Genomic DNA, 12,609 nt, shown 5'->3' on the forward strand with positions numbered 1-12,609 from the left:
AACCTGGGTTGGAGTCTCAGCTCTGCCTTTTACTGACTATGTGACCTTGGGCCAGTTTCTTAACCTTGCTGAGCTAGCTTTCCTCAAACCAAGGGGATGGACTCGAGAACCTCTGGTCGTTCCCTGGCACCTATGGGCCTAAATGATCCTGCCTAGGGATGAGCGCCAGCCTTTCACAGGAGGTTCTCAAAGCGAGGCTGGATAACCTGACTCCTGGGAGGTTGCCAAAGGGTGCGGGGGAGGGCGAGCTCGGCTCCCACCCTTGTCTGGGCTGGAGCCGGGATTCCCCCCTGCCCGCCGCCTTGGTCCTATCCCCGGCCCCCAAAAAAGTCCGAGCCACTCAACTAGGGAAGGACCTCGGAGCTAGGAGCGGGTAGGAAGGGGTCCAGGCTGTTGGAGGAAAGGTTCCCACGATGGATGTGAAGGAGCAGCGTCAGCCCCCAGCTCCCAAGAACATAGGCAAACCTAAAGCCATAGCAAAATTCCCCTCGCCCCCCTCCCTGCTTCCAACCACGTTACCCTCAAACGCTACTGGTCCAAGGGACTTCGCCATGGACGCTAGATCGTTGCCATAGAAACCGAAGGCGCGCCCCCCCCCCCGACCTTAGCAACCGTCAATAATGGCTGTCTCCACCGAAGCCTGAGCGGAAGGGGAGGAATTCAAACGCTTGCTTTTGTGTCCCCCTAGCAAACCTCTTTGGAATTTAAAATATCTCTTTATAGGGGCGTTTCAGGAGAGTCTAGAAAGGAATAGGAAAACTTTCTAGAGACTTTAAAGTTTTCAAGAAGGCTCCTGCCTCGACAACAAAAGGGACCCTTTAGCTTCCTTCCAAGGAATTACGGCTCCAGTGCGCATGAGACAAAGAGATCCCTTATTTGGTCTTCCGTGAAATTTACTCCAGATATATCCAGACACGTGGGTGAAAGACCGAGGAGGGAACCAGGGAATCAGTTAAAACATAGACCCATGGACATGAGATGCTGCATTTGAGCTGGACTGGGGCTCAAATCCCATCTCTAATATTTACCGTATGACCATGGGCAAGGCAGTTAACCACGCAGAATCTCAATTTTCTATTTATCTCCCCCGCCGCCCCCACGGCAATAATAGTGGCCAACATTTATATTAGCGTTTAGGGTTAGCAAAGCGCTTTACATACATTACATACATACATACATACATACATACATACATACATACATAGCTGATTTAATCCTCCCTACAACCCTAAAAGTTAGGTGCTATTGTACTCCTTTTACTGATGAGGAAACAGGCTGGCAGATTCAAGGACTTGCCTAGGACCACACAGCTAATAAGTGTTTAAGGTAGAATTCGGATTTAAACCTTTCTGGCTGTGACCAATGTGGTTAATACCAAATGATAATACTTATTATATTTTGTTAAAGAAACGTTTGTTTTGTTTAAAGTTAAGCAGAAAAAAAATAAAACTATCAGGTCTCTAAAGTTCCAGAGGATTTGAAAAATTGATATTTTACTACAGATGAATGATTTCTAATAGGAGCAGGTAGGTGGTGCAGTAGATCTATAGATTGTGAGCTCCTCGTGGGCAGGGACCGTCTGTACCTTTTTTTGTACTCTCAGCGCTTAGCACAGTGCCTGGCACTGTGTAGGTGCTTAATGTTTATTTTTTTGTATCCCAAATATAATAAATTATATTAAGAACCTATTATGTATTATGTGCCAGGCCCTGGCACAAAAAAAGGACAAAGCCTCTATCCTCAAAGAACTTACCATCTAACCATAAAGACATGTAAACAGATATATAAATCCAACCATAAATAGGAAATAATTAACAGAGGGGAGGCTCTGGAATTAAGAGATGTTGGCGAAGACCTGTAGTAGGTAGGATTTCAGTGGAGACTTAAAGGAAGCCAGGGAGGTCAGCAGTCAGATAGAAGGAGGGAGAATGTTCCAGGTATGGGAGACAGAGAAAATGCCAAGTCGAATTGAAGCGTCTTGTTAGTGGAACAGCCAGATCAGTGTCACTGGATCAAATAATATTTGTCATAGGGAAGTCAGATGCAAGACTGGAAAGGTAGGAAGGAATTAGGTTATGAAGGGCTTTGAATGTGAAACAGAGCATTTTGTATTTGTTCCTGGAAGTGATAAGGAACCATTGAAGTTTACTGAATAGGGGGATGACTTGATCATATCTGTGTTTTAGGAAAATCACTTTGGTGGCAGAATGGAGAAGGATGGACTGGAGTGGGGAGAGACTTGGGGCAGACAGATCCACCAGCAACTATTGCAATAATCCAAGGATCAGGTGAAAAGGGCCTGCACTAGAGTGGTGCCAGTGTCAGAGGAGAGAAGGGGGTGTATTTGAGAGATGGAGCAAAGGTAAAATCAACAGGCCTTTTAGCTGCAACAGACTGCCTATGGGTAGTGAGAGACTGAGAATTCTAGGGGTATGGAATCCAAGAATCCCTACGTTGTGAACCTGGATCTCAATTGACAACTCTTGGTTCCATTGTCAAGATCTACTAATCTGGCCTCAGAAACTAATTAGCTCTGTGAGCCTGGTCAAGCACTTAACAAATCTCTGCACCTCATCTGTAAAATGGAGGGTTCAAATAAGATATTTGTAAAGCTGTTTGCAAACCTTAAAGCACTACATAAATGCTAATTGGTGTTATTATTACAATGCTACTGCCATTTTACATATCCAGTCTACTTGTCTTTTTGGTTTCCTAGAGATTCCAGACACAGGCTGGAGAAGCAAAAGATGTGCTCTCAGGAGTTGCTTAAGAACATATCTTTGATCCCTTTAAAGTTCTGGTGGTAGTTGTTGAGTCATTGCTCAATCTAACTTTTCTTGGCAAAGATATTGGGGTAGTTTGCCATTTCCTTCTCCAGTGGATTAGGGTGAACAGCTGGATTTGAAATCAGGTCTTCCTGACATCAGGTCCAGCTCTCAATCCAAAGAGGTGCCTCTTGGTCTCCAGCCAGTTGGTGAATTCAGTGAACTTTGTCCCTAGTGACCCATCCTCCTCCTCCTCGAACTCCCATCCCCTCCAGATACTGGAGCCTCTATGTAGGATCACTAAGTTAAGAATACTGATGTAAGTTTAGGGACTAACTGGCCATATGACCTTGGGCAAGTTTGGTCAGCTCTGAATTTCTTCTTCTGTAAAACAAGGAGGACGCTTGTGCCTAATCACTTCTACCTCTAATATTGACTCACCCTGGTGATTCTGAAACATACCCTTAGGGAAGGATCTACTTAACTCAGCCTTCCTGGATTGCTTCACACTGAAGGAACTTTCCACCAGAGCCTAACACACTGCTTTGTGTGGAGTGGGTTAGTAATAAATGTTTGAATGGAATAAGACTTAGGATTGTAAATTTAGAGCTGCAAGACACCTCGGGTGTCATCCATTCCAACCCACTCATTTTACAGATGAGGAAACTGAAGCCTGGTGTGTCTGAATTGTTACTCGAGGCCCTATGACCCCAGTTCCAGCACTCTTTCTTTCCACAGCCCTATCATGTCTCTATAAACCTTGCCTTCAACTGAATAGGAAAAAAGAAATGTGACAGAAGTAACTTTAATAAAAAATGGAATATTTTGTGTATGATCAGTGATATAAGTAACAGTCTTTTAATCTCCATTGCTCAACACAGAGCCTGGCCCGTAATAAATGCTTCTTTTCTTGATTTAACATCATAAGATTAATAGTAACAAAGTGTTCTGGGGCTTTAGAGACAATGAAAACTTCGGCCTGTAAGGATTAGATTGGAGGTGAGCTAGCTAGATCAGATTTTCTCGAGATTGCTGAGAGGTAGGGCAGAGATAAATCTGCTAGTAGTCAGATGGAAATGCTAATCTCTCAGAAGAGAATCTGTAGCTGGACAGATTTTCCCCCCCTAACATTATAGTTTGAGATAATCGGAATTTGAAGGACCTATTGTGCGTAGAGAGTTGACAGAGGCTAGCCATGCTTATAAGAATTGGTGCAGCTAAGTGGCCTAGTTGAGAGAGGCTAGACCTGGAGTCAGAAAGACCCAAGTTCAAATCCTGTCACAGACACTAGCTGGTTGGCCCTGGGTCACTTAACCACTGTCTGCCTCAGTTTACTTATTTGTACAATGAAGATATTTATAGCATCTACCTTGCAAGGTTGTAGTGAAGATTAAATGAGATAACATTTGTAAAGTACTTTGCAAACCTTGTAGTACTATATAAATGCTAGCTATCATTATTACCTAGATGTTCTACAGAAGTCTTTATAGGGGCCCACACTTAGAAATGCTTGTTGATTGATTGGTTATATGGGTTAAACTTTTTTAACCTTTCTGTTCAGGTAGGGCTGCATGGACTGTATTACACTTTGCTATCTCTGCATTTCTTTCTGTAGCAGAGGTCTTTAACCTTGTTTTGTGTCATGGATCACTCCTTTTGTATCAAGGTCGCCTCCGAAGGACTAACAGCAGCAGCTTTGGGTCATCGGCATATTTGATAAAGATGGCACCATGCCTTCTGTCCAAAGGTCTAGGGATAAATAGCCCAGGGTCACTCCACTGAATCATTCCTTTCAAGTGGCCATGGAAACACTAATGCCTATTACCAAACATTCCAACAATTCCAATTCCACCTAATTGTGCTATTATCTACCCTATACTCTCAGTGTCTTTTTTCCAAGAATTGCTGAAGGTACTGTACACTAAGTTCTATAGCATTCTCCTGATCTACCAGTTTAATAATGCTTTCAAAAAAGGAGATAGGGTTAATCTGGCATGACTTTTTTTTTTAAGCCATGCTGGCTCTTCTTTTTGTGGATGTTCACTAACTTTCTTCTTCTTTCTTTCTTTTTTGGCAGAAATCAAATTTACTAGGTTGTAGTATATGGCTCTAATTCTCCTTTTTTTTTTTTAACAATTGAGGCATTTGCACTTCACCTGACATGTGGTATTTCTGTAGGCAGCTAGGCTGCTCAATGGATAGAGCACTGGTCCTGGAGTTAGGAAAATCTGAGCTCAAATCCAGACCCAGACAATTACTAAGCTGTGTGACCTTGGGCAAGTCATTGAACCTCTCTCTGTCTCAGTTTCTTCTCAGCTATAATGATAATAATAGCATCTACCTCCAACGGTTGTAGTGAGGATCAAATGAGATAGTATTTGTAAAGAGCTTAGCACAGTAACTAGCAAGTAGTAGGCACTTAATAAACGTCGAGTTGCTTCCTTCCTTTCAGTTATCACTGACATTCAGTAAGCAATCACATCCAACAGTTTCTTCAGTACCCAGTAAATAGAATGCGGGGCCTGAATTTGAATCCTCTCTCAGACACTTACTAGCTCTGGTACCCTAGTCAAGTCACTTAACCTAGTTTCCCCATCTGTAAAATGGGGAAAATAATCTACCTCTCAGGACTGTTGTAAGGATCAAATGAGATAATATTTGTAAAGTGCTTTGCTAACCTTAAAATGCTATGTGAATAATCCCATCCCTTGATTTTTCTTTTGCTTATATTTTTTCCCAATTAAGATACCATCATTTGTTACCCACTGCCTAATTAATGGGTGCCCATCCATTGAGATTACAATCCTTTTTCACCACAAAAAGAACTGTTGTAAATATTTTTGTACGTCTGGGCCCTTTTCTTTCTTCTGTGATCTCTTTGGCGTATATAATTTGTAGTGTTATCTCTGGGTCAAAGAGTTTCCACAATTAGTGCCTGGTTGAGCAATTTCAAACTGCTTTCCAGAAGCTGGAGCAACTCACGGTTTTCCCTGCAAACTTTCTAACATTTGTTATTTTCTTTTGCCAACTTTGCAAATCTGATAGGTGTGAGGTGGAAATCCAGAGCTGTTTAATTTGTGTTTATCTAATTATTAGTTGTTTTGGAGATTATTTTTCTTATAAATGTTCATAATTTGAATTTCTTTCTTTAAAAACTCCCTATTCATAGACTTTAACAATTTGTCAATTAAGAGCTATGTATTATTCTTATAAATTTCATTAGTTCCATGTATATCTTGGAAGTGAGACCTTTATCATAGAAAGCTGCTCCAAAATTTTTTGTTTCCCTTCTAATTTTGGTTGTATTGATTACGTAAAAATTTTAAATTTTCTTTAATCAAAATTACTTATTTTATCTTCTGTGATCCGTTTTCTCTCATTTGGTCACAAATTCTTCCCTTATCCATAGATCTGGGAAGCACGTTCTTCCTTGCTTCTCTGATTTGTTTCTATCACCTTTTATATGTATGTCACTTATTCATTTAGACCTTTATATTGGTATATGATTTGAGGTACTGGTGTAATCCTAATTTCTGCCTGCAGTTTTTGCTGAATAGTGAGTGCTTACTCCAGTAAGTAAGGGCTTTGGGTTTACTAAACACTTAGATTCATTTATTTTTCTGTGTTGTAAACCTAATCTGTTCCCCTAATTGACCTCTATTTTTATTCACCAAATCCTTTTGATAATTACTGCTATAAGGGCAGCAAGGTGGTGCAGTGGATAGAGCACCAGTCCTGGAGTCCGGAGGCCCTGAGTTCAAATCCAGCATCAGACACTTGACAGTACTAGCTATGTGACCCTGGGCAAGTCACGTAACCCTATTGCCTTCCCCTCCCCCCAAAAAATTATATATATATATATATATAAATTACTGCTACATTTGAAATCGTTTACTGCTGGCCCCTTTTTTCCCTTTGTGTTTTTCATTATTTCCCTTGAGATTCTTGATCTTTTGTTCCTCTAGATGAATTGTTATTATTTTTTCTAGTTCTACAAAGTAATCTTTTGGCATTTTGGTATAGCACTGATTAAGTAAATTAATTTAGATAACAGAAAAATTGTCATTTTTATTATATCCAGCTTGGCCTACCTATGAGCAATTAGTATTTTTACAGGTTTTTTTGATCTCTGTTTAGTAAAGTGTTTTGCAGCTGTATTTATAGTTTCCATATTTAATGGACTCCCAAGTATTTTCTACATTCTGCAGTTATTTTACGTGGAACTTCTCTCTCTCTGCTAGGTTTTGTGGGTAATATACAGAAATTATGCCGATTTATGTGGTTTTATTTTATGTCCTACAACTTAGCTTAAGTTATTGTTCCAGTTAAGTTTTAGAAGACTCTCTAGGGTTTCCTTACTATATCACCATGTCTTCTTCAAGTGATCATTTTACCTTTTCTCTGCCTATTCTTCTTCCCATGACTTCTTCTTCTTGTCATATTGCTATAGTTAGTATTACTAGCATAATATCAAATAATAGTGCTGATAATGGACATACTTGCTTTACCTGTAGTCTTACTGGAAAGGCTTCTAGTATATCTTCATTACACATAATGCTGGTTTATGGCTTTAAATATATACTACTTATACTACTTAAGGAAAAGTTCATTTATTCCGATGCTTTCCAGTATTTAAAAAAAAATAACATGGCAAGGCAGCTAGGTGGTGCAGTGGATAGAGCTCTGGCCTTGGAGTCAGGATGACAGGAGCTCATGTCCAGTCTCAGACATATGACACTTACTAGCTGTGTGACCCTAGGCAAGTCACTTAACCCCGATTGCCTCGCCAAAAAAGCAAAAAAAAAAAACCCAAATGACTGCTGTATTCTATCAAAAGTTTTTTCTGCCTATATTGATACAATGAAGATCTTTGTTGTTCTTGTTATTAAAATGACCTATTATGTTTATAGTTTTCCTAATACTGAACCAATCCTGCTGTCCTATTATAACTCCATCCTGGTCAGAGTATGTTATCTTTTTGATATGTTGCCATAGCTACTTTGCTAATATTTAATTTACAATTTTAGTGTCAGTATTCTTTAGGTATATTGATTGATAGCAATAATTCTCAAAGTGGTCCAGAGAACCCTGAAGGTCCCTGAGAAAATTTTATGGGGCCAGAAGGTCAGAGCTATTTTCACAACAATACTAGGATATTATTTGCCTATTATAATAGCCCTCCTTTTTCCATTTACATATCTGTACAAGACTGGATCGTCTTCATATACTTCAACCAAAACAATATATTTCAACAGACTGAATGCTAAAGAAGATATCAGAATCCAACTGTCTTCTACTAAGCCATATATTAAAGAAATTTTTTTAATTCAGATTTTATTTTCAGGTCAACATTCTCTCCCTTCCTCTTTCTTCTGTTCCCTTCCATTAAAGAGATTTGCAAAAATTTGTAAAAGATAGTCACTCTACTTTTTTTTTGTTTTAGAAAAGTTTTTTAAAATTAAAAAAATGTTATTTATTTTAACAGGTAATGGAGGGGGAAAGGAGAAGCAGAAAGGTAGAGAATATGGACCTTTAAAATTAAAAATGTTATTTATGTTAACAAATAATGGGTTTATTTTGTTATAAAATTAGTTATTTAAAAATGTTTTAATTTCTAATTTGGTAAATATCAACAGATATACAAAAGCCTCTTATCAAATGCAATTTTTACTGCAGTGTGGTCCATAAAAGATGTGTTTAATATTTTTGCTTTTCTGCATGTTTGTGATGTCTTTACATCTAACTATATGGTCAATTTTTGTAAAGGTGCCATACACTACTGAGTATATATGTATACTCCTTTCTGTTCCCATTAAATCATCACGAAATTGATCATATCTAATTTTTCAAAAATTTTATTCAGGTACTTATCTTCTTGTTTATTTTTTTGTTAGATATGTCTCGATGAAAGGACAGGCATTAATTGGGGAATGAATGAACAATTATAGTATAGGAATGTGATGGAACATTATTGTGCTGTAAGAAATGATGAAAAGAATTGCAGAAAAACCAGGGAAGACTTGGATGAACTGATGTAAAGTGAAGTGAGCAGAAATTAGTAGGACAGTTTGTCTAATAATTGCAATAATATGAAGATAATCAACTTAGTAACTCTGATCAAAACAATGACCAGTTTCATAGGATAACTGATGAAATATGCTGCATACCTCCAGAAAGCCAATAGACTCAGAGTACAAATTGAAGTACATTTTCTTTGCTTTCTTTAATTTTGCTTTGACATGTCTAATGTGGGAATTTGGGTTTTGTTTTTTGTGCCTTCTGAATGAGAGAGAGGGAAAGAAAATTTGGAACAGAAAATTAAAAAAAAAACCCAACAATAAGATTTGTCTCAGTTTGAAACATATTGAGGTCTCCTCTATTTTAGTTTTGTTATTTCTCCCTGCAAACCATTTGATTTTTCCTTTAAGTATTTAGACACCATACCATTCAGGATATACATGTTAAGTATTGATTTTGTACCTTTATGGTACCTTTCAGCAAAAAGTAGCAGGAGCTCTCTCTCTCTCTAACAAGCCTATATTTGCTTTGTTTTGTCTGAGATCATGATTGTTACCCCTGCTTTTTTGAGTTCAGTTGAAGCATACCAGATTTTGTCCTCGCCCCTTATTTTAACTGTGCAAATTTTTATTTGGATTAGATTGTGAATTCCTTTGGGGCAGGGACTGTCTTTTGCCTCTTTCTGTATCTCCATGTGCTTAGCACAGTGCCTGGCACATAGTAGACACTTAATAATTGTTAATTGACTGATCAGCTGTTTCAAGTATGTTTCTTGTAAACAATACATTGTTGGATTCTGCTTTCTAATCCATTCTGCAATTTTCTTCCACTTTATTGGTAAGTTCATTTAATTCATGTTCATAGTTATCATCACTGTGTATTTCCCTTCATTCTATTCCCTTATACTTTTTCCTCTTTGCCTCCCACTTCCCTCTTTACAAAGAGAATGGTTGGAAGGACTGTGTAAAACACTAGTAATCAATGCTTTATGTACTCTTCTTCCACTCCTTGCCTCTCTTTCCTTCCCCTCAGCCAGACAACCTCAAGTTGTTAGTTACCCTTTCTTTCTTTCATGAACCTCTCTCCAAGGATAAAGCTTGTTTTGCTCACGATGAATCCCTTCATGAGTCCCTCTCCTCTTTTCACAATTCCATTGTTTCCCTTTTGAGTTGAATGTATTTCTAGATCAAATTGATATATTCCTTGATTAGTTCAGATGAAAGTGAGGTTCAAGTGAAACCTACTTCCCCCCATCCCTCTTTGTTCACATGGTTTTCTACTTATCTTTTAGATTGTGTTCTACTCTCTTCTTCACCTGTTCTTCTCTAGTATATTCCATTTCCTCTCCTTTTTTTTCTTCTAAGATCATCAAAACATAACAAAATTATTCCATTCTAATTTCCAAGAGGCCTTTTACTTGGAAAAGGGCTTGTACCTCTGCAACTAAGCTGTAAATTCTACTTCCAAGTTGACTTGGAAACTCTCATTTCTTTTCCAGTTCTTTCCTCTAACAACACCTTTTTATTTCTAAGATGATTAAAACAACAACAAATTCTTGCATTATTTCTTCTAAAAGTTCTAGTTTTTGTGGCCAAGCTGTTTTATTTTGAGACTTTGCTTGTAGATGTTGTAGAGTTATTTTTTTCTTCTGGGACTGTGATTAGGGTTTTCTCAGCTTCATTAGAGCTCTTTATTACGGTTAGGGGTTTTTTGTGGTTTTTTTTTGATAGTTGTACACTTACTATTCCAACCTTACTTACACAATTGAGACTTTTTGATAGGACTAGGTTCTCTGTACTTCTGGAGAAAATGTTTAGGCCTTGTCTGCTCCTGAATTATATTTTCTGGGGTCCTGCTGCTGCTTTCTCCAAATATTAGATACTGTGTTCTTCAAGGGTCTCAGGGGCAATTCAGGTTGGGGACCTGTAAAGTTCTAGCATGCCCCAAGTTCTCAGCTCTAGGATAAAATCTAATTATTGCCTCTGTCATTTGAACTTTGCAAACTCTCAACTCTGTTTTGGGCCTGGGCAAACAATTGCAGATTTCTCCCTGGTCAGAGCTCTAGCTCAAAGACTCTACAGGTTTAATGCAACATAACTGTAGACCTTCCCCTTGATCCTGTTCTCTGCCTTAGTTATTCAGCTGCAGACCCCAGTGAATTTATGACCCCACTCTGTGGTCAGCGCTACACAGCTGCCTCTCACTTCTATTCCTCCTCTTCATCTACACTGGACCAAGATCTCTTCTTAACCTAGCACAAAGATAGCCACAAGCCCTGGCTCGGTTTGCATGCTGTAATATTTTGCATAGGACTTCCTGGATAGACCCTCTTCCCTGAGCCCACAGACCTCTGGCTATTACCTTATGCTAACCTGGGCTGGGAAAATGATCTACTGAGGTTTCTTCTTGAATTTCCTAATCTCGACTCAGTCTGGTGTTCTCCCTCTATTTTTGTCAGAGTAATTGTGGGGGAGAACTGGGCTGTATTCCTTCCTTCTACTCTGCCATCTTTACCTGTCTCCCCCCTCCCTTTTTTGATCTTCCTCTTTTCTCCCAAAATAACTCCCTAAAAGAAACTTTTGTCTTCTGCCTTCCTCACTAGCTTCAGTTCATTCTGAGCTTTAGCACTCCAGACAAAATTTTTACATTGCCATGCCACATTCACACCATTCTGTTACTTGCACTTGCTTCTTTCTCTACATGCTTTAAAAAACAAAACAAAAAAACATCCAAGTTGCTTGACAAAACCTCTTTGAAATGTCTGTTCAAACTGTTGATATTTTTCTTTCTTATTGGATTCTCAGAATTTCACTCCTGAGTTTTCCTCTCTTAGATGACTTCCTCTTTAGGATTTTGGTTCGTGAGATCCTATTTTTCCTTTGAAATCTGCTCTTTTTGGACCTAGGATACATGCTAAACTAAGTCTGGTTTTCCTCTCTACAACAAACTCTGGGAGGGAGCAGTCACTTCCCCACAAAGTTCTTGCTCCCACCTCAGCCAACCAGTTCCTCACTATTAGTGAGAATCAGACCTAGAATTGATTTCTCTCGCTGCCTTCTCTACTTTTTGAAGGATGACATTATCATTAAGACAGACAGGTTCCTAGCTTCTCTTTTTTGAGGACAAAGCTCCAACAGATATCCACATAACTGAAGTACTCCTTTCTTCCCACTGTCTTGAACACTACCATATCATGCTTCTGTGTCAGGCTTGTGTTTTCCAAACCTCACATTTATTTCCTCATTCTACCCCAAGTGATTTATAGTAGGCTGATGTATGACTTCCTCAGGAGTATATTTCTTAATATGTAATGCTATTATACCTGAGCTTTTAGCCATCCCATTTCTTTTACACATGGCATAACCCAACTAGAGATGTGTGCTAGTCTAACACTATAGAATCTCAAGGTCAAATTTACCTCTTTATGTTAGGAGGGCAGGAACTGTTTTTGTTTTTCCTTTGTATCTTCAGAGTTTGACACAGTACCTGGCACATAGTAAGTGCTTAATAAATGTTTAATGAATTAAATCTTCCTCCCCTTCATGAGTGGCAATGCAATTTTAATTATTCTTATGGGACCTTTCTGCCCTTCCTCCAAACCAGTTCCCTCCCCTTCGGCACTGTATGATTTTTTGACACAAAACAATTCACATATAATACGGGTCACAATTTTTAGCAGGTTAATTCCTGCTATTTTCCAGTGTCTTTGGTATCTATTAAATGAGCACTCGCCTGTGTCTGCAAATTGGGATTTGGCTTCCCCAAACTGATTCTGCACCTTGATTCCTAGAGAAGCTGATAGGTCCTTTTGAAATCTGAGATTGGG

General features: G+C 38.8%; 1 protein-coding gene across 2 annotated transcripts in view; it reads right to left on the bottom strand.

The window, feature by feature from the left end:
* Positions 1–596, bottom strand: part of AXDND1 (axonemal dynein light chain domain containing 1) — a 116,323-nt gene extending 115,727 nt beyond the window's left edge. For both annotated transcript variants that reach the window (XM_020984330.2, XM_020984327.2), the window contains exon 1: positions 520–596. The gene's annotated coding sequence lies outside the window, so the exon portion shown is untranslated. The remainder of the gene's footprint in view (positions 1–519) is intronic.
* Positions 597–12,609: the final 12,013 nt, after the last annotated feature.

This window comes from Phascolarctos cinereus, unplaced genomic scaffold (genome assembly GCF_003287225.1).
Source record: "Phascolarctos cinereus isolate Bilbo 61053 unplaced genomic scaffold, phaCin_HiC Scaffold_5;HRSCAF=322, whole genome shotgun sequence".
Lineage (NCBI taxonomy): Eukaryota > Metazoa > Chordata > Mammalia > Diprotodontia > Phascolarctidae > Phascolarctos > Phascolarctos cinereus.